This window comes from Varanus komodoensis, unplaced genomic scaffold (assembly GCF_004798865.1).
Source record: "Varanus komodoensis strain SLA01 unplaced genomic scaffold, ASM479886v1 scaffold121, whole genome shotgun sequence".
NCBI classification, from domain to species: Eukaryota; Metazoa; Chordata; class Lepidosauria; order Squamata; family Varanidae; genus Varanus; species Varanus komodoensis.
Genome location: NW_025335353.1, coordinates 65,770 through 89,317, shown reverse-complemented (window position 1 = coordinate 89,317; position 23,548 = coordinate 65,770).

Sequence of the window (23,548 nt, the reverse complement as noted above, 5' to 3'; positions counted from 1 at the left end):
GGCCAGTCACAGACTCTCAGCCCAACCTACCTCACAGGGTTGTTGTTGTGGGGATAAGATGGAGGAGGAGAATGATGTAAGCTGCCTTGAGCCCTTTGTAGGAGAAAGGCAGGATATAAATCAGAAAATAAATAAAATAAATAAATAAAATCTCCAGGGCCACCTTAGCACAGATGCCCTCCTCTGGGGAAGGACCCCTCAAGGCCAGGCATTTGGGCCCAGTGGGCTCTCTGGAGAGCTGTACCAGCTGCCCCTCTGATGAAGTCAGTTGCCTTCTCAGAGAAACCCTCAGCCTCCTGCCTGAATCGGAAAATAAATAAATAAATAAATAAATGTGTACAGCTCTACTAGCGATGTGTGAGGGATCCATCAGATTTCTCCGGCTCAGCTCTCTGGAGTCCTGCCTGCTTTCTCTCTCCCTGAAGTCCACTCACGCTGAATGTTCACGTGGGGCATCTGGCGGGAAGCAAGCCAGTGAGGCCAGCTTTGCACATGTGCCCGCTGTGGAAGCAGAGCTCTGCATCGACACACAGGGACTTGCGGCTTTGCGTACTTCCTGCAAAACCACCGCGCGCATTCCTGAGCGTTGGCAGGGCCGTGTATGGGAAAGAAGCCCGACAAGGGCAAGCGAGCCGTCTTCTCACCTCTGACGTCTATCATGGCTCCCCTACTCCAGCTTTTTCCACACTGAGCAGCCCAGTTAGCATAATCTCCCCTCCAATGATTGCTTGTGTTGTCCTTTTTTGCCCCCCTTTCAAATGCACAGTATATTTGAGCCAGTGTGGTGTAGCCAGTGTGAGAGCCAGTGTGGTGTGGTGGTTAAGAGCATGGGACTGGGACTCAGAGGATCTGGGTTCGAGTCCCCGCTCAGCCATGGAGCCCACTGGGTGACTTTGGGCCAGTCACAGACTTTCAGCCCAACCTACCTCACAGGGTTGTTGTTGTGAGGATAAGATGGAGGAGGGGAATGATGTAAGCGGCCTTGAGCCCTTTATAAGAAAAAGGCAGGATATAAATCGAAAAATGGAATGTGCACTTATGGAATGCGCTCCCCAGAGAGGTCCGCCTGGCACCGTCATTACTTGTTTTTCGGCGCCAGGCCAAGACCTTTTTATTTAAATGTTATTTTAATGGTTGAATTTATTTATTGATTTTATATTTATGCCGGGATGTCTCCAGATTTTATTTAAGTATTTGTATAGTTATTTATTTGTATTGGAAGCCGCCCTGAGGCTTTTGCGAATGGGGTGGCATATAAGTGTTCCAAATAAATAAATAAATAAATAAATAAATAAAAATTATAAGAGGTGCAATGAGCAAAACTGAACACAATGTTCCAAGGATGGAAAATTCTGTTCCCATAGCAGTAATGTATTCTCATGGTACTATTTCCAATCCCTTTCCTGAGGATCTCCAACAAGAAATTTGCCCTTTCACAGTACACTGGATCGCGATTCACCATAACCTGCGTCCCTTCGCCCTGTGGTCTCTTTCTTAGTCGGTCAATGCCAGCTCAGATTCAATCAGCATATATGTGAAATGAACCTATTTTTCTGTTTACACTGAACTACATTTGCCACTTTAATGCCCTTTCCTCCAGCCTGGACAGTATGTTCTGAACCTTTTCCGTTTCCTTTCAACCACTCTAAATAGTTAGCTGCCATCAGCAAACCTGGTCACTTCACTGCCCAACCCATGCTCCCCATCCTTGAGATGATTCCCCCCCCCCATTGCATGATCATCTATTCTGACTTCCTGTTTACAGTGCAGTGTTGTTGACTCAAGCTGTTTCAAACTATTGACTGTGTGTGGGTGGAAAACCAAAAATCAAATGAACAATTTCACAGAAGTCCAGGAAGGGATCAGTTCGAACAGTCAGGTCAAACTCACTTGGAACTTTCACAAGTGCTGCAGTTCAGGACAACAAACAGAAGACGCAAAGTCCAGTGTTGAACCTGGCACAGGGCGCTCCGGGAGTCTTCCGTGGTTCTGCAGCGTGGAAGGCTCTGTAATGCATCGCACACAAGTCCAAATGACTTCCGGCTCGGTCCTGTCTAGGAAAGGCCTACACCTCCAGATGAAGCCTCCTGGGAGGCGTAAGACCTTCTACTGTCTAAACGTGCACCTTAAGTAACTTGTTCAGAAGGAGCCCCTTCTTCCCTATGTGCCTGCCCACCCCTTGAGATCTGAGGCAGAGGTCCTTCTCCAGGAGCCCTCCTTGAAGGAAGTTGGGAGGGTAGCTACTCAGAGAAGGGCCTTTTCCGTGGTGGCGCACCGACTGTGGAACACACTCCCCAGGGAGGTTCACCTGGTGCCATCGCTTTATTCTTTCTGGCATCCAGGCAAAGACCTTTTTATTGTCCCAATATTTTAACCGTTAATTGCTTTTATCCTTGTTTTTATCATCATTGATCGGATGCAGTGTGTTTGTTGTATATGGTTGCTTTGTTCTGGGGGTTTTGGTTTTTTGGAAGCCATCCAGAGACTTTTAGTAGTGGGATGGCATATAAAAACTAATTAATTGAATTAATTAAATAAGCGTGGGATTCTTGATGGCCTCACACTCCTTTTCCCATATTTGCCTGATGAAAAAGGTCCCCTTCTTTTAGGACAGCTACTCAAGGCGAGGTTGAGCACCGCCGGCTTCCAGAGAGGTCCAGTCACCGGCCCATGGTGAGATACTGACTCCGAGTTCACAACTTAGGATGAGTGTGAACAATGAGTGTGTTTGCAGGGCTTCCTCACCTCGACCAGCATGAGCTGTGGAAGTGAGTTAGTGTGGTGTTGTGGTTAAGAGTGCAGGACTCAAGCTCAGGCGAACTGGATTCAAGACCCCTGTGAGTCATGGAGCTCAGTGGGCGATCTGCGGCCAGCACAGTCTCTCAGCCCAACCTTAGCTCACAGGGTTCTTGTGACGATAAGATTGCGAGGAGGAGGAGGAGGAGGAGGAGGCAAGTTACTTTGAGTTCCTGGGAGGGAGGGAAGGAAGGAAGGAGGGAAGGGTGCTGAGAAAAGTATGCTCATCACCGACCCTATCCAGCAATGTTTGATGCAGATCAACCAGTCAACGAGTTCCCATATGTCAACTGAGCGGGGCCACTGGGGCAAATATCTCAGTTTGGTTTCTATCAGGAAAAGGAAGGCTTCCATACCGCAGGTGGAATATGGCCACTGGATCAGGCCCCTTATCCAGATGGGAGATTCCCATCCTCCTTGCAACAGGCTACAAGTGAGGCTTTGGAAAAGCTTCTGTTAGTGACAATGCAGACTTTTCAGATCCTAATTGCACTCCTAGCGGTACATTTTCTAGGAGCCAGCTGCTGTGGGGGGTTAACTCTTCCTGCCCCAGATTTGCAATCAACCCCTTGAAAAGCCCCCCTCCTGCACCACAATCAGGTTTTTAAAAAGCCTCCATTTCTGACCATGGAGACTTTCAGGAAGCTTCACTGAGGCACAGGGGCCTTTTAAGGGAGGGAGGACAGCACTGGATCAGGTCAACACTGTTACCCCACAAAATCACCCTTCCCCAGCTGCCTCCAGGCTTTTAAAAAGCCTATATTGTATTCTCCGTGATGGAGCTTTTATACAAACCTCACTTCAGGGAAGGAGGCAAGACACACGAACACAAGTTCATGTTTGCATTCATACTGAGCAAAACAGAAATAACAAAACCTGAGGCTGTTATAAAAATTCTACCATATGTTTGTGCTTTTGGTAGAAATTATGCAAGGCAATGAGTGGATTCTCGATCAAAGCAAGCCAGAACTCACTCTGCAGGCAACAACGACAGAACTGCTGCTGTCGTACTTTGGGCACATGATGAGAAGGCAAAACTTGCAGGGGAAGACAATATTGCAAGGGAAAGTAGAAGGTGGAAGAAGAGGAGGAGGACCAAGTAGAAGATGGATTGACGGCATCAAGGAAGCCACGCTCTCGAGGTTACAGGAGCTGAGCAGGGCTGTCAGCTAGAAAGGTATTCATTCATTCACTCACTCACTCACAGGGTTTCCATAATTCAGAAATAAATTGATGGGATATTGCAGAGACAACAAGAAGTATGAGAGTGAATGAAATCGGGGCTACGCAGCAGCGTGAGGGGAGTCCTGCACAGTTTGCAATGTAGTCCAAAACCAGTCTGACCCTTGGGATGAAAAGCTACCTACTCCTGTAGCTTTTCTAGGGTTTCAAGCCGAACAGAATTCCTTCCCTCGTCCTACGGAGAGGACAGAACGCAGAGCGATCCACCAATGATCGCAGGTACTCTCCCAGCAAAACTCTTAGAGCTGCCGCGTGCAATGCATGAACTCCACGTATTGATTTCGTTTCAGCGCTCCAAAGAGACTTTGCGACGTACCGTCCCATGACGTTGTGCCAAGCAAATTAGCAAAGAGCGGACTGGACAGAACAACTATTCGGTGGATCTAAAATTGGCTGCAGAGCAGACACAAAAAGTGCTGCTCAGTGGCAGCTTCTCAAACTGGAGAAAGGTAAATATTGGGTTGCCGCAGGGATGAGTCCTGGGCTCAGTGCTCTTCAACATCTCGATTAATGGTTTAGATGAGGAAGTACAAGGAATGGCAATAAAATCTGTGAATGATACAAAACTGGGTGGAACAGCAAACACCCGAGAAGAGAGATGGATGATCCAGGGTGGTCTTGATAGACTTGAACACCAGGCTGAAAGCACCATCATCAGATTCAATGAGGACAAGTGCCAAGTCCTCCAACTTGGAAAAAGAAACCAAATCCATCAATACAAGATGGGGAATACGAGGCCCAACAGAACTGAAAAAGAAAAAGATCTTGGAGTGATTGTGGACAACAGGCTAAACATGAGCCAACGATGTGATACAGCCACCAAAAGGGCAAATGCTATTTCGGGATGCTTTAATTGAAGTAGCACTTCCAAATCACATGAAGTAGTAGATCTCTTATACTCCTCACTAGTCAGGCCCCATCTGGAATACCGAGTTCAGTTCTGGGCCCCAGATTTAAGAAAGATGCAGGTAAATTAGAAAGGGTGCAGAGGAGGGCAACAAAAAGGATCCAGGGTTTGGAAACACTGCCCTGTGAGGAGAGATTGAGAGGACTGGGCCTGTTCAGCCTTGAGAAGAGAAGCCTGAGGGGGGACATGATATCCCTATATAAGTACCTCAAAGGCTGTCACAAAGAGGAAGGTCAAGATCTCTTCTTGCTGATACGATAGTATGGAACGCAGAATCAGTTCAAGTTGCAACAACCCAGATTCAGGCTGGACATCGCCAAAAGCTTCCTGACTGTCAGAGCAGTGCGACAGTGGAACCAGCTGCCTGGAGAGGCGGTGGGCTCTCCCGCACTGGGGACATTCAAGGAGAAACTGGGTAGCCCTCTGAGTGGGATGGTGTAACTGAGTGTCCTGCAACAGCAGGGGGTTGGACCCGATGGCCTTCATGGCCCCTTCCAACTCTACTATTCTGTGATTCTATGAACATTTTAAATGTTATGCCTGACACTTTTAATAAACATTATTAAACAGCCTCGGAGGAAACAGTGGGTCAAGAAAAGTCAGAAATAAAATCAGTCAGGATGGAATCCTGTCGAGATCCTGTAAGCCCCCCACACCCAGCACAGAGCAGCAGAGGAGCAGGGGCGGCCCCACCTGCCCGCTTGCACTTCCCACTAAACGAGCTTCCTCACTCATCAGCTGGAGCACCTCAGAGGGAGAAGGAAGACCACTGGTGCAGCCGCAGGTTACAGCCTGCCCTGGGCTTGGAAGCCTCCTCTGCTTCCCACCCCACAGAATAACCCCTCTTGGAGGGCATTTTCCCAAGCCCAGGGAGGGGCCAGTGTAGATCTTCCCCTACTGGCTGCAAAGGAGTGTGGGAAAGGGGCCGGAGCTCCAGTTCAGAGATCAGAGCACTGCTTCTGACTACGGCCTTTCGGATGCTGTTTGGGGACCACAGGAATATTTCATCATCATCATCATCATCATCATCATCATCATCATCATCATCTCCCACCTTTTAATTCTCTCAAGAAATCCAAGGAGGCTTCCAGGATCTTCCACCCCCTCTCCATCCTACTTTCTTAAGCAGCAGATCCTCATCAGCAACAACAACCCATGCCAGTGTGGTGTAGTGGTTAAGAGCATGGGACTGGGACTCAGACGACCTGGGTTCTAGCCCCCGCTCGACCATGGAACCAGCTGGGTGACTTTGGGCCAGTCACAAACTCTCAGCCCAACCTACCTCACAGGGTTGTTTTTGTGGGGATAAGATGGAGGAGGAGAATGATGTAAGCTGCCTTGAGCTCTTTGTAGGAAAAAGGCAGGATATAAATCGAAAAATAAATAAATAAGAAAAACAACAACAATATCATCATCATCTCCTCCCATCTTTTTTTTCCTTCAAGAAATCCAAGGTGGCTTCCATGATCTTCTACCCCCTCTCCATCCCAATTTCTTAAGCAGCAGATCATCATCATCATAATCAAATTTCATATCTACACCACCCGTAGCCAAAGCTTTCAGGCTGGTTTACAACGAAGTATAAGAGCAATCAAATATAATAGCTAAAAACATTAACAAGAATTAAAATGAATTCAAAATACCGTAAAAACAATAAGACAATAAAAAAAAACCCGGCCAAAAATGAAAGAAAGGCAGCTGCCTGATTGTGTCAGGCCCCTGAATGATGAGAGAGCTCTTTCGAGGCCTTCACAGAGAGAGCAGTCTTAACACAACACTGAAAAGATGGCAAATTCGGTGTCAGACAACAGGGAGGCTGTTCCAAAAATGGGGGGAACCACAGAAAAGGCCCTCCCCCTAGTTGCCGCCCTCTGAGCTTCTCAAGGGTTTGGCACTTGGAAGACGTCCCCAGAAGGTGAGAGCAATGTCCAGGTAGATCGGAGTTCAGAGAGGTACTCTGACAGGTATTGCAGTCCAAGCCAGGTAGGGTTTTATGGGTTAAGTCCAGCACTGTAAATTGGGATTGGAAGCACACAGGCAGCCATTGGAGGTGGACCAGACCTGATCTTATACATTTGGACCTCTGGGTCCCAGTTATCAATCTGGCTGCCGCATTCTGCACCAACTACAGCTTCTGAACCGCCTTCAAGGGCAGCCCCCCATAGAGCACATTGCAGTAATCTAATCAAGAGATGACCAGAGCGTAGATTACTAAAGCCAGGTGACCCTTGTCCAGGTTGCAGCATACCTGGGCCACCAGCCAAAGCCAGTTGAAGATGCTCCCAACCACCAATTTATTTATTTATTTATTTATTAAAACATTTTTATGCCGCCCCATTCGCCGAAGCCTCGGGGCGGCTTACAACAATAAATAAAACCAATAAGTTAAAATATACATATAAATGGCACCTGAACCTCAAATGACAAAGATGGATCAAGGTGCACCCCAAGCTATGAACTGCTCTCTCAGGGCCAGTGTGACCCCCATCTAGAACAGGTTGAACACCCCCATCCAGCCAATGGAATCACCCACCAACGGCATCTCAGTCTTCTCTGGACTGAGCTTCAGTTTGTTGGCCCTCATCCAGGCCATTATTACAGCCAAGTACCAGTTTAGCACATCGACAGCCTCACCTGCTGACGATGAAAAGGAGAAATGGAACCGTGTGTCATGAGCATACGCCAAAACTTCAGATGACCCCACTCAGCAGTTTCATGTAGAAGTTAAATATCTTGGGGGACAGAACAGACCCCGGAGGAACTCCATGCTGGAGAATCCACGGGCTGAATAATATTCCCCAACCAGCACCCTCTGGAGATGGTCCTCCAAGCAGGAGTGAAACCAGCACAATGCAGTGCCCCCACTCCCATCTCAACCAGACGCTCCAGGAGGATAGCACGACCGATGGTGTAGAAAGCTGCTGAGAGGTCCAGGAGTATCAACAGGGTCACACTCCCCGTCTCTCTCGCATCGTAGGTCATCATACAGGGTGACCAAGGCTGCTTCCATGCCAAAGCCAGGCCTGAAACAGATGAGTGCCTGGAGTTGCTTGGCAACCACCCTCCCGAGAAGCTTGCCCAGGAAAGCGATGGCTTGCTACCCACCTGACATTATTAAGGTCTTCTGGGTGAAGGGAGGACTTCTTCAGAAATGGTATCACTCTTTCAGGAGGCATGGGAAAACACCCTCATGCAAAGAGGCGTAGGGGACCTCCCTGGCCCAGCTGGTTATCCCTTCCTTGCTGGTTTTTATAAGCCAAGAAGGGCAAAGATCCAGAACCGAGGCGGTTGCACAGACCTGGCCAAGCACCTTGTCCCCATCCTTGAGCCGTACCAGCTGCAACTCGTCCAACAGAACTGGACCAGACTGTACTCTGCATAGCTCCACCGATTTGGCTGCTGTAACTCTGGAGTCCAAGTCCCGGCAGAGGCAAGATTTTTTTCCTGGAAGTGCCCAGCAAGTCGGTTAAAGCAGGCCAGAGATGGTCTAAAGGCATCCCTGGGAGCAGAGGGTAATAAGTCCTGGACAACCTTGAAAAGCATTTCTGGGTAGCCCAGAGAGGACTGGGTAGAGGCAGCGAGATACTGTTTCCTTGCCTCCCTCACTGCCTCAGACTGTGCCCAATTGGTGCACATGCCAGTTCTTTTCCAGCTGCATTCCAGCCTCAGCCGGCTCCTCTGCTGTTTCGCTGCTGTCAGCTCTGGGGTAACAGAGAGGGTGCTTAGGAGTGATTGTACCAATCACCAGGGTCATTTCTGCATTCCACAGAGCAACCAGGATTTCCACCAGCCATGTCAGTTGGAAGACCCCCACCGCACTCACCCACCAGAACTCTCTGGGAACCATCCAGATCCATTAGCTTCGGGAGGCAGGACATCTTAATGGGTCCCCCAGCCTTGTGGAGGGGAAAAGCCACCATAAGTCTAAATCCCCACAAGTGGTAATCTAACCATGACAAAGGGAGAGTCAAAGTCCCTCATGCTCAGAGCAGCATCTGCGTATCTGGCAGAGAGGACCAAGGCTACAGTGTGCCATCCTCTGGCCCCTGACATGAAAGGACAGTCCCATGGTTCTTGTGGCAGCCACAAAGTCCTGAGCGGCCCCGGGTAGAGCTCCCTCGGCAAGAATGTCGAAGTCTCCCAGGACCGATAGGGTGGAGGACTCCACCACCACCTCCAGGACCACCTCCATCAGCTCAGGTAGGGGGATGGATGGGTTCCACGATGGGCGGCACACCTGCCGAATCCTCAGTCCGCCCCACTGGTCCAGCACAAAGCACAGACACTCCAGACTAGTCGTCGGACAGTCCCTGGAGAGAGATGAAATTCCTGCGGACCACAACAAACACCCTCACCAGTCCTCACTTCTACCCTGATGCTAAACTGGGTACCCAGGAGGGCACAACTGGGAGAGACGGACTCCACCCGCCATTCACCCACAGAGGTCTCGGTTATACATGCCAGATCAGCTGTCTCGTTCACGATTAGAAAATGGGTGAGGGAGGTTTTATTCTGCACCAGTCTGGCATTTATACGCAGCAGTTCTGATGTCAAGCAAGGAAAAACTTACCGACATTTCCACGGCAAGACCAATAAATCTGTCAGGTGCTGCCGTATCCGAGAAATGGAATCAGGTGAGGATGAGGAAGGCGTGAAGTCCTACCCCCCAAGACCAGGAACGAAGCAAAGATATTCTGCTCAGGCACCATCTCTGTTCTCCCAAGGGAGGGAAGGTCAGTAGGACTGAAAGCAAATGAAAGATCCGGAAATGAGATAACAATACAATGTGGAAGAGGAATGCAGCCATTCCCATTTGTTATTTATTGCTCTTGGAAGGACCTAGCTTGGGAATAGCCTTAATGTTGATACAGCAAATGCTGTGAGAAAATGTACGTAGTTATTAGAGTCAGACACCTCACACCCAACTTGTCAGAGCGACAACTTGACCATTGGCAACCGCAGGCATGCTGCTTGCTATGGGTCACCCCCTAGACCCTTGAGAGAGTGTTCTTCCCATGCCATGCCCCTGAGGGGGGCTGCCCCACAGCAGGGGGATGGAGCAAGCCTAGAAAAAACTCTGCCTTTTGCCCTACGGGCTTCAAACTACAAAGCTCTGGGAGAGCTGGGGAGGTGACATTCCGATTCACGAAAAGACACAAAGTAATGAATGTTGAAAACAAAATGACTGCAACACACATGCCCTGTGCCCGCCTTATTATGCTGTCAAATGTCAAGGGTTTGGATCTGTCAGTCCAAACATGCATCCACTTTATAGGTTAAATTAAGCTACAATCCAAGAGCTCGGCTCTTAACCCACGTAAGTCTCCAAGCTCCGGTGCTTCTGGGCATCCAAAGCTCAGCATGGGTTCAGCAGAGGTAACCTCTGTTTCTTATCTCATGCATTTTCTTTCATCTAGAGGGCTCTTTGGGGCTGCTTAGATGAAGGGCCGCAGAATGGGAGGTAAGGAGGATGTGGTGTCAGTGGGATATGGCTTCCCCTGCCCCTTGGCACAGCCCTTTTCTTCCTCTCCAAGATCCACATCTGACCTCAGAGAAGGAGCCACTGCAGTTCTTCCCATAGAATCATAGAAACATAAAATAGCAGAGTTGGGAGGGGCCATGAAGACCATCGAGTCCAAACCCCTGCTATTGCAGGACACCAAGTTACACCATCCCACTCAGAGGGCTGCCCAGTTTCTCCTTGAATGTCTCCAGTGTGGGAGGGCCCCCCACCTCTCCAGCCAGCTGGTTCCACTGCCGTATTGCTCTGGCAATGAGGAAGCTTTTCCTGATGCCCAGCCTGAATCTGGGTTGTCATCATTTGTATTGATTCTTCCATGTCCTACACTTTGGCATCAGCAAGAAGAGAGCTTGACCTTCCTCTTTGTGACAGCCTTTGAGGTACTTCTAGAGGGATATCCTGTCTATCTATCTATCTATTTATTTATTTATTTTTGTATTTTATTGTATTTTATTTTGTGTTGTGAGCCACCCCGAGGCTTCGGCAAGGGGCGGCATAGAAATGTTTTAATAAATAAATAAATAAATAAATATTAAAACATTTCTATGCCGCCCCATTCGCCAAAGCCTCGGGGCGGCTCGCAACATAAAATTAAAATATAATACATACAACAAATTAACAATATAAAATAAGTCGCCCTGGTTCAGCCTTGAGAAGAGAAGACTGAATGAAGCCTTTGTGTAGATGTCCAGAAGGAAGTTTCTTTGTTTGTTGAAACAGACAGACTTTCTAATCTCCACTTCTCATCTTTTTCACTGGGAACAGGCCCAGTTCCCGCAGTCTCTCCTCACAGGGCAATGCTTCCAATCCCTGGATCATTTTTGTTGCCCTCCTCTGGTCCCTTTCTAATTTACCAGCATCTTTCTTAAATCTTGGTGCCCAGAACTGGACACAGTATTCCAGGTGGGGGTCTGACTATTGAGGAGTATAGAGGAACTACTACTTCGTGTGCTTTGGACATAAAACTTCTGTTAATGCATCCCAAAATAGCATTTGCCCTTTTGGTGGCTGCATCGGATTGTTGACTCTTGTTTAACCCATTGCCCACAATTATTCTCAGGTCTTTTTGTTTTTCAGTTCTGTTGGGCCACACATTCCCCATCTTGCATGGATGCATCTGGTTTCTTTTTCCAAGATGGAGGACTTGGCACTTGTCCTTATTGAATCTCTCTTTTTTTTTTTTTTTTTTTTTGCTTTCAGCCCAGTGGTCAAGTTCATCAAGATAACCCTCAATCTTCATTCTGTCTTCTGTCTAGGCCGTTTGCTATTCCACCCAGTTTTGCATCATCCATAAATCTCATTACTATTCCTTGTAATTCCTCATCAAGATGTTGAAGAGCACTGGGCTAAACCCCAGTGACTGACCCAACACGTCTCCTTCCTCCAGTTTGAGAAGCTGCCATGGAACAGCATTCTTTGTGTCGGCTTTTGCAGTCAATTTTGGATCCACCTAATAGTTGTTCTAGCCAGTTCACTTTTTGCTAATTTGTTTATCAGGATGTGGTGGGGCACCATGGCAGCCACAGGACGGCATGGCCCGAGTCTTGGTGTTCTGAGTCCCAACTCCAAGGTTAAACAACCTCACGGAGGAAGGCTCCGCTTTGCACTTCCCCCTAAGGCAACGCTGACCAAGCAGGGCATCCTGCCATAATTTAGTTAACCATCTTTGTGAATGGTTTACATTAAAAGGCTGTGTTAAGCAATGTGTGATATGAAATCCTAATAAAACACTCTATCTTCTTGCTGTATTTTGAAGTCAGCATCATGTTTGCAGAGCTGCATGCTGGGAAAGAGCATTTTCAGTCGTTCCCTCCCCCCCCCCCAAAAAAAAAAATCCAGGAGGCTGTCTTCAATTTTGATGCATTAAAGCTTTGCATTTACTGGCCTCTGCTTTATCTCTCCTTCTCTCCTTTTTCTTATTTCAGGAGGGGACAGAAAAAGCAAAATGCTGAATGAAGCACAAAGCAGGGGTCAATTCACACACCGTTTTATGCTCATCCTCATTCCTATTCCTACAGCAGTGTGTGGAGGGCTGCAGCAGGAACCAAAGGGCTGCATTTGAATGGAAGAAAAGCTGGGATTCTAACCCAGGCTCATTACAATTAGTCACCACCCCTGCCAAGCATATCCCACAGGGACATTGTAGTGGAAAATGGTTGATCTAACCCTTCTTCCACAGGCTGCCTTCCCCTTCTCGGAAGAAAGTGCCTGATGGCTCTTTATATTCCTTTCAGACAAAGATCAACGTTTAAAAAATACATTTCGATATTGAGTAGATGCCACCAAAGCTCTATTTGCATTTTTAACGGATGTCGTTTATTTATTGGATGTTATATTTTTATTCATGTGTAGTTCAGATTTTCTTTTCTATAATGGCTTTTTAATTGTTGATTGTGCACTGCTTAGAGATGCTATGGGCACAATAGGCAGAATATAAATATTTTAATGACATGCAGATTTATAATATGAAGGGAAAGTTGCCATGTGAGGTTAAAGCAAAGCTGCATCTGCCTCTCATAACACACTAAAAAGGGGCTTTTGAATGGCCGCTTGGTGTTGCGTGCAAATATCGATGATAGACAAAAAAAATAGGGGCACCTCTATAGATTCTGATTTGTTTCAAAAGCATTCCACTCAGATTCATTTCTAAGTTCATATACTCAGAAACTCATAACATGATGTGGGGAATATCTACCATAATTTCTGCTATATGCAAATATTTGCTCATGCTCTTCATGCTATAGCTCCATACTAAGCTAGTCCCTGCCCCACAGAGCTTGCAAAACATAAAAGCCAGTGAACAGGGGTTTTGGCTCCCCTCCAAACTGTGGAAAGCAAACTCTGCCACCTTTTTCTCCAGGCCAAGACTATACATCATTCACTACAGATTTTAGAGCCAATGCTAATTCTGCCTTTCTGCCTTTCCTTTGAAGTGGGGGGGGGGGTCGGCCCCAGAGGAACAAAGCCAAGCAGGTCCTCTGGACCAGGACAGCTGCCCCCCCCCCCTCCAAAAAGTAAGACAGTTCAGACCCAAGGCCTTCTCCGTCACCTTTACGTCCTTGCTGGCAACCAGGCAAGGGAGAAAACAGAACCTGAGCCAAGATCGGCTGAGGGGGGAAATAGCCACCCAATAGGAAAATGTACTCTGCCTTCTGTGCATGGTTGCTGGGCAGATTTTGTCTCACCTGGGCTGCCCCGCAGATCAAAAAAAAAAAGGAAAGAAATTCATGGATGGAGACCCAAGAAGCAGCTACATCGCAAGTAATATCTGGTTTTGCTCCCTCCTTCGCTGCTTTTGCCCACCTTGGCTTCCTTTCCTCGTGCCAGTGACTAAAAGGCCTGACTTGCAGCACATTCACCGAGTACTCAAATCTCAGAGCTCAACATGGAAAGTATAAAGTTATTGAATTCACGTCTTGCAAACGTGCCCCCTTGTGCTTTTTCTAGGAAAAGCCCTTGAAATCTAAGTGGTTAGCAGAGTTTTACATCGAGAGAGAATGTTCACATGGTTGTAAAGTTTTAAAAAGTGTTTAAATCATTGCACATTTTAATGGTAAGTCTTAATGATAAAACTTTATTGTGAGTTTTAATGGCAATAGTCTCATTTGGACCACAAGATGACTCCTAAATTTAGGAACAAAGAAACTGAGATTCATGTAGAGCCATTAGAATTTTGGACAGAGAGCGGACTTTTTTGAGTACTGAAAGTAGATATTACAGGCTGGCCCAAGTGCTTTGGGCAGGCCATATGTATTATTTATTTAAACAATTTAGATACCACTTTATAGCAGAAGGTGTCTAAGCATAATAACAACCAAAGTAAAAACAATAATAATTATATAAAAGTTTCAAAAACACAGCAGTGCAAGTGGAAGTTGGGAGACACCTGAAAAAACAGGTGTCTCTTCAAGAAGCATCCAGCTGCTGTCCATTTCCACTTCTCAGCTTATGTGGGAAGGTGTTCCATGGGGCAGGTGTCCCTAGAATGCACAGCTCAAATGCATCGTGACCTTCTGGGTTTAAACCCCACACGCTCCTTCTTCATCGACCCACTGGGAAATGTTTTTCATCTGCTCTGGCAAAACTTGAGGATGCTTTGTTTCTTTCTGTCTGCAGTAGGTGAAGGATATTCTTTGTGTCGGTTCCTCCTCCAACTTGGTTTGATCAAAATTAAGTTGGAGCAAGCCTTTCAGGAGAAGACTCCTGCGAGCCCCTTGGACTGCAAGGTGAGTAAACCAGTCAGTCCTAGAGGGATCAACCCAGACTGCTCTTTAGAAGGCCAGATACTGAAGATGAAACTCAAATACTTTGGCCACCTAATGAGAAGGAAGGACTCCCTGGAGAAGAGCCTAACGCTGGGAACAATAGATGGCAAAAGAAGGAGGGAACGGCAGAGGATGAGGTGGCTGGATGGAGTCACTGAAGCAGTTGGTGTGAGCTTAAGTGGACTCTGGGGGATGGTGGAAGAAGGAAGGCCTGCAGGAATGTTTTTATTTTATTTATTTTTTATTTATTTTTCAATTTATATCCTGCCTTTTTCCTACAAAGGGCTCAAGGCAGCTTACATCTCTTCCTCCATCTTATCCCCACAACAACTGCCCTGTGAGGTAGGTTGGGCTGAGAGTCTGTGACTGGCCCAAAGTCACCCAGTGGGCTCCATGGCTGAGCGGGGACTCGAACCCAGGTCATCTGAGTCCCAGTCCCATGCTCTTAACCACTACACCACCCTGGCCATGGGGTTGCAATGGGTTGGACGCAACTTCGCGACTAACAACAACGGCAAGCCTTTCAGCGGTGTTTGACCTCCTGCCACCAGCTCCTCAAGACCACTTCAAGAAGGTCCTCAAGACCACTTCAAGAAATCTCAAACTCTTGAAATTGGCCCATTCAGTCTGACTCTAACCTTTTCATGGACCCCATCAAACCACTCAAACTATCCCATTCAGGCATTACAACATGACAGGAGTGGGGAAACTCTCCACGCACTGTGGGCAAGTCACACATCACTAGAACTATTCGCTGTTCTTTTTTCCCTGCAGTGCAGAGAAATGTCCTTGTGCCGAACATGCGATAAAGTGGTACCTAGGCAGGTGGTCTGTGTACTTCGAGAAAGTTCCCAGAAGCTTTACCTAGGCTTGATCCCTCTGTCAAGCATGCTGCTAAAAGCAGCTTTGGAAAAATCACCCATGTCAAAAAAATCATCCGAGGATAGGCTGGACATGCACATGGTGGGCATGTCATGAGCGGAGCTGGCTGGAGCCAGGGGTCAGACTAGATGGCCCAGGAGGTTCCTTCTGACTTGCTCAGTTTTTACGTTTCTATGTCCAACTCTTGAACAAACGTTGACCTGGACCTCTGAGTGGCTGCCTTGGAAATGTTTGCCTGTGAGGCAATTGTGCCATAAGTAGCTGGAAAAGATGGCTCCCCATAAAAACACCCTGTATCACCATATTGGCAACTGCCCCTCACACCTCTGGATCTTCGGGTTCAGCGAAAAAGGGTCCTGGCTCCATCAGACACTGCAAAATGTCCACTCCAGGATTTGCACTGCTAATGCTGGCGGTGCAACAGAGCTAATATGTCTTTGGCATGTATGTTTTGGCAGCATCTGAGGGAGGAGACTTACACAGGTACATTTTCCACTAGACTAGCCTTTAATCTTGCTTGATGAACACATCACAATCGCCTTGCTTCTCGGAAATGAATGAATGGTCAGCATTGATGGATATGCTGCTGAAAAAAACTGATCTTACAACATCGGAAGAACAAGCAATTACATTGTCAGAATATAAAGAAACCCTGCTGGATTGGGCCGAGCTCCATCTCACCCAGCATTGTGTTAGCACAGTGGCTAACCGGCTGCTCACACAATCCCTCAGGCAGGACATGAGTGCAACAGCACACTCCTGCCCATGTTCCCCAGCACATGGTGTAGGAAGGCACACTGCCTCTGGTACAGGAGGTAGCAATTAAGACCTTTTTATTCAAACAATATTTTAATAATCATTAATGTTATTTATTGGTTTTATACTTTTATAGCCAGGATGAATCCAGATTTTACATTTTATATATTTATATGTGTGATTCATTTATTTATTTGTTTGTTTATTTATTTATTGTGTATTTTCAATGTTGGAAGCCGCCCCGAGGCTTATGCGACTGGGACGGCATATAAAAATGCTAAATAAATAATAAAAATTAATTAATTAATTAACCATGAGGATTAGTAACCTCCTGTAATGTAATGGACTGAGGATTTTCAACATTTGGACAATGTATACTGTAGGGATTGATCCCCACCCCACTGCAAACACAGTTCAAGAAGATGCGGGAACCCATTTAATATGGGGAGAGATGCTCCCACACGGCATCAAAGGCATGAGAACTGGAGATGAGGGGACAGCGGGGAGAAAAAGGAGGCCATCCAACCACAGACCGATCTCTCTGACTGCAAGCAAGCAAGCAGGGAATGCAAACTCCTAAAGAGGAGTGAGCATCAGCGATCCAAGGGTTGGCCATCAGGTGGGAAGGAGGCAGAAGGAAGCAAAGACAGTCTTCTAGGGGTCTGGCCCCCAGAGGGGGCCACCTGCGGAAAGCTCCCCGCTGGACAGCAGCCCCCAGCTGAAGCAGCGCAAACAGGAAAGGTTGGAGCAACTTGACTCCACTTTCCTCCGCGATGCTTTCTCTTAGGTAATTCTGGAGAGTTTCCCGATCCCATATTATGCAAGACTCGTGTGGATTTTTGACTCTGTTGACTGCAGGAAGCTCCGGTCTGTAGCCTGAAGCGAGGCTTATCTGTTGTGACTGAATCATAAAGCTGCTGGACTGGGATGACAGCTGAGCTTGCAAGGGAGCGGCGCCTTTCAGCTGGCACCCTTTTGGCTTTCCAGTGGGTGTCCCAGCCTATGTGTATAGCTAGAAAACCGAATGCATTCCTTGTGCATCCATTGCGCTCACATATACAAATCCAGGTAGCTAAATCTACAAAGCAGGGAGGAAGGAAACCCAAAGATTTGGGAGGGAAAGATTGTGGATGCAAATTCAGGGATTCAGCACTGGAAAACCCTGACCTAATTTAATGTACCAGCACAACAATGGCTTGGATTCCCCCCAGGGCTTCCGCCCTGCCCTTTATTAGCAGGGATAAAATGGTTTGTGTAAGCTAAAAGGTAAGCTTTGCACATGAGTCACCCGTGGGCTTCCTTCATACTGGCAGTTCCAAAAAGCATGTGAAAGAGAGAAAGGATCTTTCCTGCTTTCTGTGATGCAAAGATGGACAACGGGATGCTTTTGCTCCTTCACACCCGGCAGCACCTTGTGTGGGAAGATCAGCTGTCCAGAAGGGACAATTCTGGGAATTTCTGGGCTCAGTTACGGGAAGCTCAGCCTCCCTTACCTGATCCGGTTGCGAGGTGGCTCTTTCCTGTTCTTTGCAGGGACAGAAAACTCCCAAATGTGTCATGGACGTGGGGTGACATGGGACTGCGATTCCACTCAATCCCAGGGAATGTGGATAGCTGTATGTAAAAGCCCTGCTGGATATTGGGGGGGGGGGGGCGCTGCTGGATCACACCCAGGGGGTTCTTCTTATTCTGCTTCCAGAGTAGACAACCAGTTGCATGTGGGAAGACCCCAAGTAAGACAGGAATGCAACAACAGCTCTATTGCGATGCTCCCAAGAGGTAAACAGATTCTATTATTATTCCATTATTCCATTATTATTCTATTATTCTATTCTATTATTATAAATTATAATAATAAATTATAAATTATAATAATTTATTATAATAATAAATTATAAATAATATAGTTATTTATTATAATATATTATATTGTATTATTAATACTAATTATATTAATATTATTATATTATATTATATTTATTATTATAAATAATAATTTGTTACAGTTATTTCACACCTTTTTCCTTTCAAGGAACTCAGGGCAGCTTACCTAATCCTCCACTTCCTCTTCATTTTATCCTCACAACAACCCTGCAAGGTGGGTTAGGCTGTCAGCGACTGGCCCAGAGTCGCCCAGAAAAGCAGGACTAGAATCCGGCTCTCCCAGGTCCCAGCCCGACACTCTTAAGCACTACCTTACACTGGCTTGCTGTTGCCATTGCATTGCATTTCTCGCTCACCCTGCTTTCCTTTGGAAGCAGCCCAGAGTGGCTAAGGGGTTCTCCTCCTCTCCGTTTCATCCTCAACCCCATGAGGTCTTATGGCAAAGCAAACAATGTTTGGGAAACTGTGAGGGAGGCTGGGCCCGGGGTCAGTGACAGGCCCAGCGTCACCCTGTGATCTTCATTGGCTGAGTGGGTTATAGAATCCAAGTCTCTCGGTTCCCAGCCCAGTGCTCTAACCACTACACCACTCTGCCTACCTAATGAAGCTCACCCAATGACTCTACATTTCACCTGCCTCACAGGGTTGTCATGAAGACAACTACCTTTAGCTACCTTTTCTCAGAAACGTCAGTTGCTTGGTCTTACAGGGGAGAGACAGTGTTTGGGAAGGTGTCCAAAATACACAGATCTTGAATATGTAGCATGGCGTTTTTTCCCTAGGCCTCTCAGAGGCAGAGTGGTAGCCAAGCTTGCAAGTAGTTATGAGCTCGTCTCAAATCCCACAGAGTAGGAAAGGCAACTTGAGGCATCCAGATGTTTTGGGCTGCAACTCTCTCCAAACCTCAGCTATGGGGAGGAAGCCTGGAAACTGTGAGCCAGAACATCTGAAGGGCTGCAAGTCCACCCCCACCGCTTGAAAGCTCCCCATCAGCTCCATGGATGTGGCCAAGACTCCACCATCCCTGTTGCATTAGACTGCCGGCCCCTTTTGTCCAGAATCCACCTCCATTTATCTGGAAATGAATTCCTGATTTTTCCTGGCCCGGCCTGGATTTTGCATACCTGTGCCCACTTGAGTAGCCCCTGAAATCCCTCAAAGGCCTTGTCACTCAAAGAGATGCTTTGGGCATAATTTGGTCAGCAGGACTTCACTCAAATAAAGCTTACAGAAGAAAAGTTCAAATGTAGATAGAGTATAAACCCAAACTTATAAACATAGAAAGATAAAAACAGAGCCAGAAGGGACCTCCCGGGCCATCTAGTCTGAGCACCCCTCCTCCCCGGTTCCAGCTGGTTCCTCTGGTAACATGCGTATCATATGCATGTCCAGCCTATCCTTGAACACCCTCACTGATGGGGCTTCAACCACCTCCCATGGAAACCCTTTCCATACCCTTGGGGTCCTGCTCTCAGGACGTACTTCCTAGCATCCAAACTGAAACTTGGTTTGCTCCATTGGAAGTGTCCTGCCCTCCTCAGCAGGGGAAAACAGGTCCCTAAGTACCCCCTCACGTACCTATATACCACCAACAGATCCCCTTCAAGTCTCCTCTTTTCCAGGCTGAAAAGACCCAGTTCCCTCAGTCTCACCTCATATGGCATCCCCTGCAATCCGGCCACCATCCTTCTGGCCCTACGCTGCACTGACTCCAACCTGACTATAACCATCCTGTAATGCAGAGCCCAGAACTGAACACAATCCTCCAGCTGTGGGCGCACCAGTCATATAGAGTGGTAGTAATACCTCTCTTGATCTAGAAGCCACACTTCTGGCTTTCCAACCTTTTCAGGGGAAACAACATAGAAACAGAGCGAGTCAGAAGGTGTCTCCCAGGCCATCTAGTCTGACCTCCAGCACCAGCCGGCTCTGCTCACAACATGCCTACCATGTGCATGTCCAGCCTATCCTTGGACACCCTCACTGATGGGGCCTCAAGCACCTCCAGTGGAAGCCCATTCCACACCCGCAGGGTCCTGTCTGTCAGGAAGTGCTTCCGGGCATCCAAATTGAACCTTGGTTCCCTGAGCTTTGCTCCATTGGAGCTCATCCTCTGCAGGGGAGAACAGGTCTCTACCCACCTCCGTGTGACACCCCTCATTTACCTGTATGTCACCAACATACCCCCTCTGAGTCTCCTCCAGGTTGAAAAGCACCAGTTCCCTGTCTCGCCTCATATGGCTTCCCCTGCAAACCGGCCACCAACCTTGTGGCCCTACACTGCACTGACTCCAACCTGGCTATATCCTTCCTGTAATGAGGGGCCCAAAACTAAGCACAATCCTCCAGTTGAGGGCGCACCAGAGTCGTGTAGAGTGGTAGTAATACCTCTCTTGATCTAGAAGCCACACTTCCGGCTTTCCAACCAAGGGTGGCTTTTGTCCTCTTAACCACCACATCACAAAGCTGACTCATGTTTAGCCTGCAGTCAACCAGCACCCCGAGGTCCCTTTCACAAGTGCTGCTCTCCAGCCACTTGTCCCCTCACCTGTACTTAGGACACCTATTCCTATGCCCCAAGTGCAAGACCTTGCACTTATCCTCACTGAACGCCATCCTGTTATCCCCCATTTTAGGATCATCTGAGAATTTGATTAGCAGGCTGGTCACCCCCTTTTCCAGGTCATTGATAAAAAGATTGAACAGGGTCGGTCCCAAGACACAGTCCTGGGGGACCCCGCTTGTCACTGGCCACCATCCCGATGGTTCCCCTCTAATACAAGTAGTTACCACTGATTAAATCTTCTGTGCAGTTTTCCAGGGAGTTAAATCCATTTTAGAAAAGGTTCTCCCAATCCTGATTCTGTGGTCAACACTGTGGATAGGACTCGATAGGACCTGAAACATTACCAAGACTCAATCATTTATCTTCTTCTGCTTCATGAAGGACGTACATGGTGTTTCCCTCTTCCTGCAGCAGGAAAGGGAGAACCTCATCTGAGGTTCATAGCCAAAAACCTCTAAGGCCCAGAAAGGCCAAAGCCAAAACTGATCCATTAATGAAATTCTGTTTAGACAGAAAGATGTCCAGCAATTGGCTGGTGAAATGCTGGTAGTTGTAGGACTTAGGGGAAATAAAAATAGCATAAAACATGAGAGGGAACATATTGTGTGGACATATTAAACTACGGGGTCAGACAGGAAGGACTGAAGTACAAATATGTTTATTGAACCCTAAGAAGGCTGCAGCATATAACATTTCTCATAAAATCTATTCAGTACGGCTAGCATGAAACAACAGTATAAAGTCACAAAATAAGAAATTAAGAAATGATAATGACTTTAAAAGATAGGGGAATGAGGCAGTAAGAAAACTCATGATGGTAACATATGACAAAATCATTTTAATGCATTTGTTTAGATTTACCCCCTCACCTCTTTCATTTCATTCTAGTATACGAACAAGCCTCATTTCACACTGTTCTAACTGCACAGTGTTAAATATTAAAGTCCAAAGGGGCAAAAATCTTACAAAATCCTCCTTTTACACATTACCATCTCTCTCAATTAATATTAGCTCAGGATGGATTCCTGTTTAAGGTAGAATACATCATGGCAAAATTTTTCCTATGTTCTATTATTATTATTATTATTATTATTATTATTATTATTATTACATTTCTATGCCGCCCCTTGCCGAAGCCTCGGGGCGGCTTACAACACAACAAGATACATTGAAATACAATAGAACATAATAAATTACCAATAAATACAAATTGGGCAACTGAAAAGTCTGGGTATACCACGAAGGGACTGGAACTACAGCATGTTTACAGGTGATCGTGTAGGTTATTCTGGGACCCAGACAGAAGATGCAACGTTTTAAGGCAAGGCCTCTTACTTGCCAAACAACTGCCCCTCGCCCCCCTAATTCAAGCTAAACTGGATGACGCATCTCTGCTTCTTCAAGTGCAAAGCAAGCACAGCCCGACTGAACACAGTTCGGAATACAGAGACCTCATCCTGCCCCTTCCAACTGTGCAAGCACATTTGGAAACTCTGGTTCAGTCAGTTATATTACATGATGGATCCCCAGGAAACAAATCCCAAGTTCCCCTATAATGTAATATTTTTAAAAATTCCAATTACACATGGTGCCTGGAATCCAAAGGCCTTGCTAGACATGTACATGGTAGGCGTGTCATGAGCGGAGTCGGCTGGAGTCGGGGGTCAGACTAGATGGCCCGGAAGAGCCCTTCTGACTCGCTCAGTTTCTTTGTTTCCGTGTAACCATCCAAAAAAGGCCTCAGCTTGCTGTTTCCCCAGGTGTTGGACATATCCCATTTCACCAGAAGCCCCATCCCATCCCATTCCAGAGGATCCCTCGATCCAAAAGGAGTGGCTTTGGGAAAGCTGGGGTGGCAGTGGGGAGAGAGCTGAAGTGGGGAGAGAGAGACAGAAAAGCCCCATAGTACAAGTGGCATTCTGAATGCACTTCTCGGTTTCCAACCCAGTATTTAAATCCAGACAAAGAAATGAAGAAAAAGCATAAAAAAGTTCCAACGTTGCAAAGTACTGGTTCACATAGGGGTCACAAAAACTAATAAATGATGACCAGTCACAGTAAATCTATTCACCGAGTGCCTTTTTCCAGCACTCTTCAGTTGCAAACTTATGTACTTTTAGATAATTATGCACTTTTAGGAAATCCTAAAATGTTGGAGCCATTGGACTCAAGTGCACTTTCCACATTCCATAGATTCCAAAGCTCTTTCCACATTTCATACATTTAAAGGTTGTCTGAAACATCTGAAGCACACCAAGGTGGGGAAGCTGAAGTTGGAGCATTTAGTCATCTTAGTGTAATCTAACATCTAATAATTGTGCGTGTGTTATGTGGGATGGGAGGTTTTTTACTCTTTTGCACATTTGTGTGGCATTGATGTTTTCCCATCATTGTTATGTGTATTCCCTTATTTATGCCATGATGTGCTTTTAAATCCCTGAGAGTCCCTTGGACTGCAAGGAGATCAAACCGGTCAGTCCTAGAGGAGATCAACCCTGACTGCTCTTTAGAAGGCCAGATACTGAAGATGAAACTCAAATACTTTGGCCACCTAATGAGAAGGAGGGACTCCCTGGAGAAGAGCCTAATGCTGGGAACAATAGATGGCAAAAGAAGGAGGGGACGCCAGAGGATGGGGTGGCTGGATGGGGTCACTGAAGCAGTGGGTGTGAGCTTAAGTGGACTCCGGGGGATGGTGGAGGAAGGCCTGCAGGAATATTGTCCGTGGG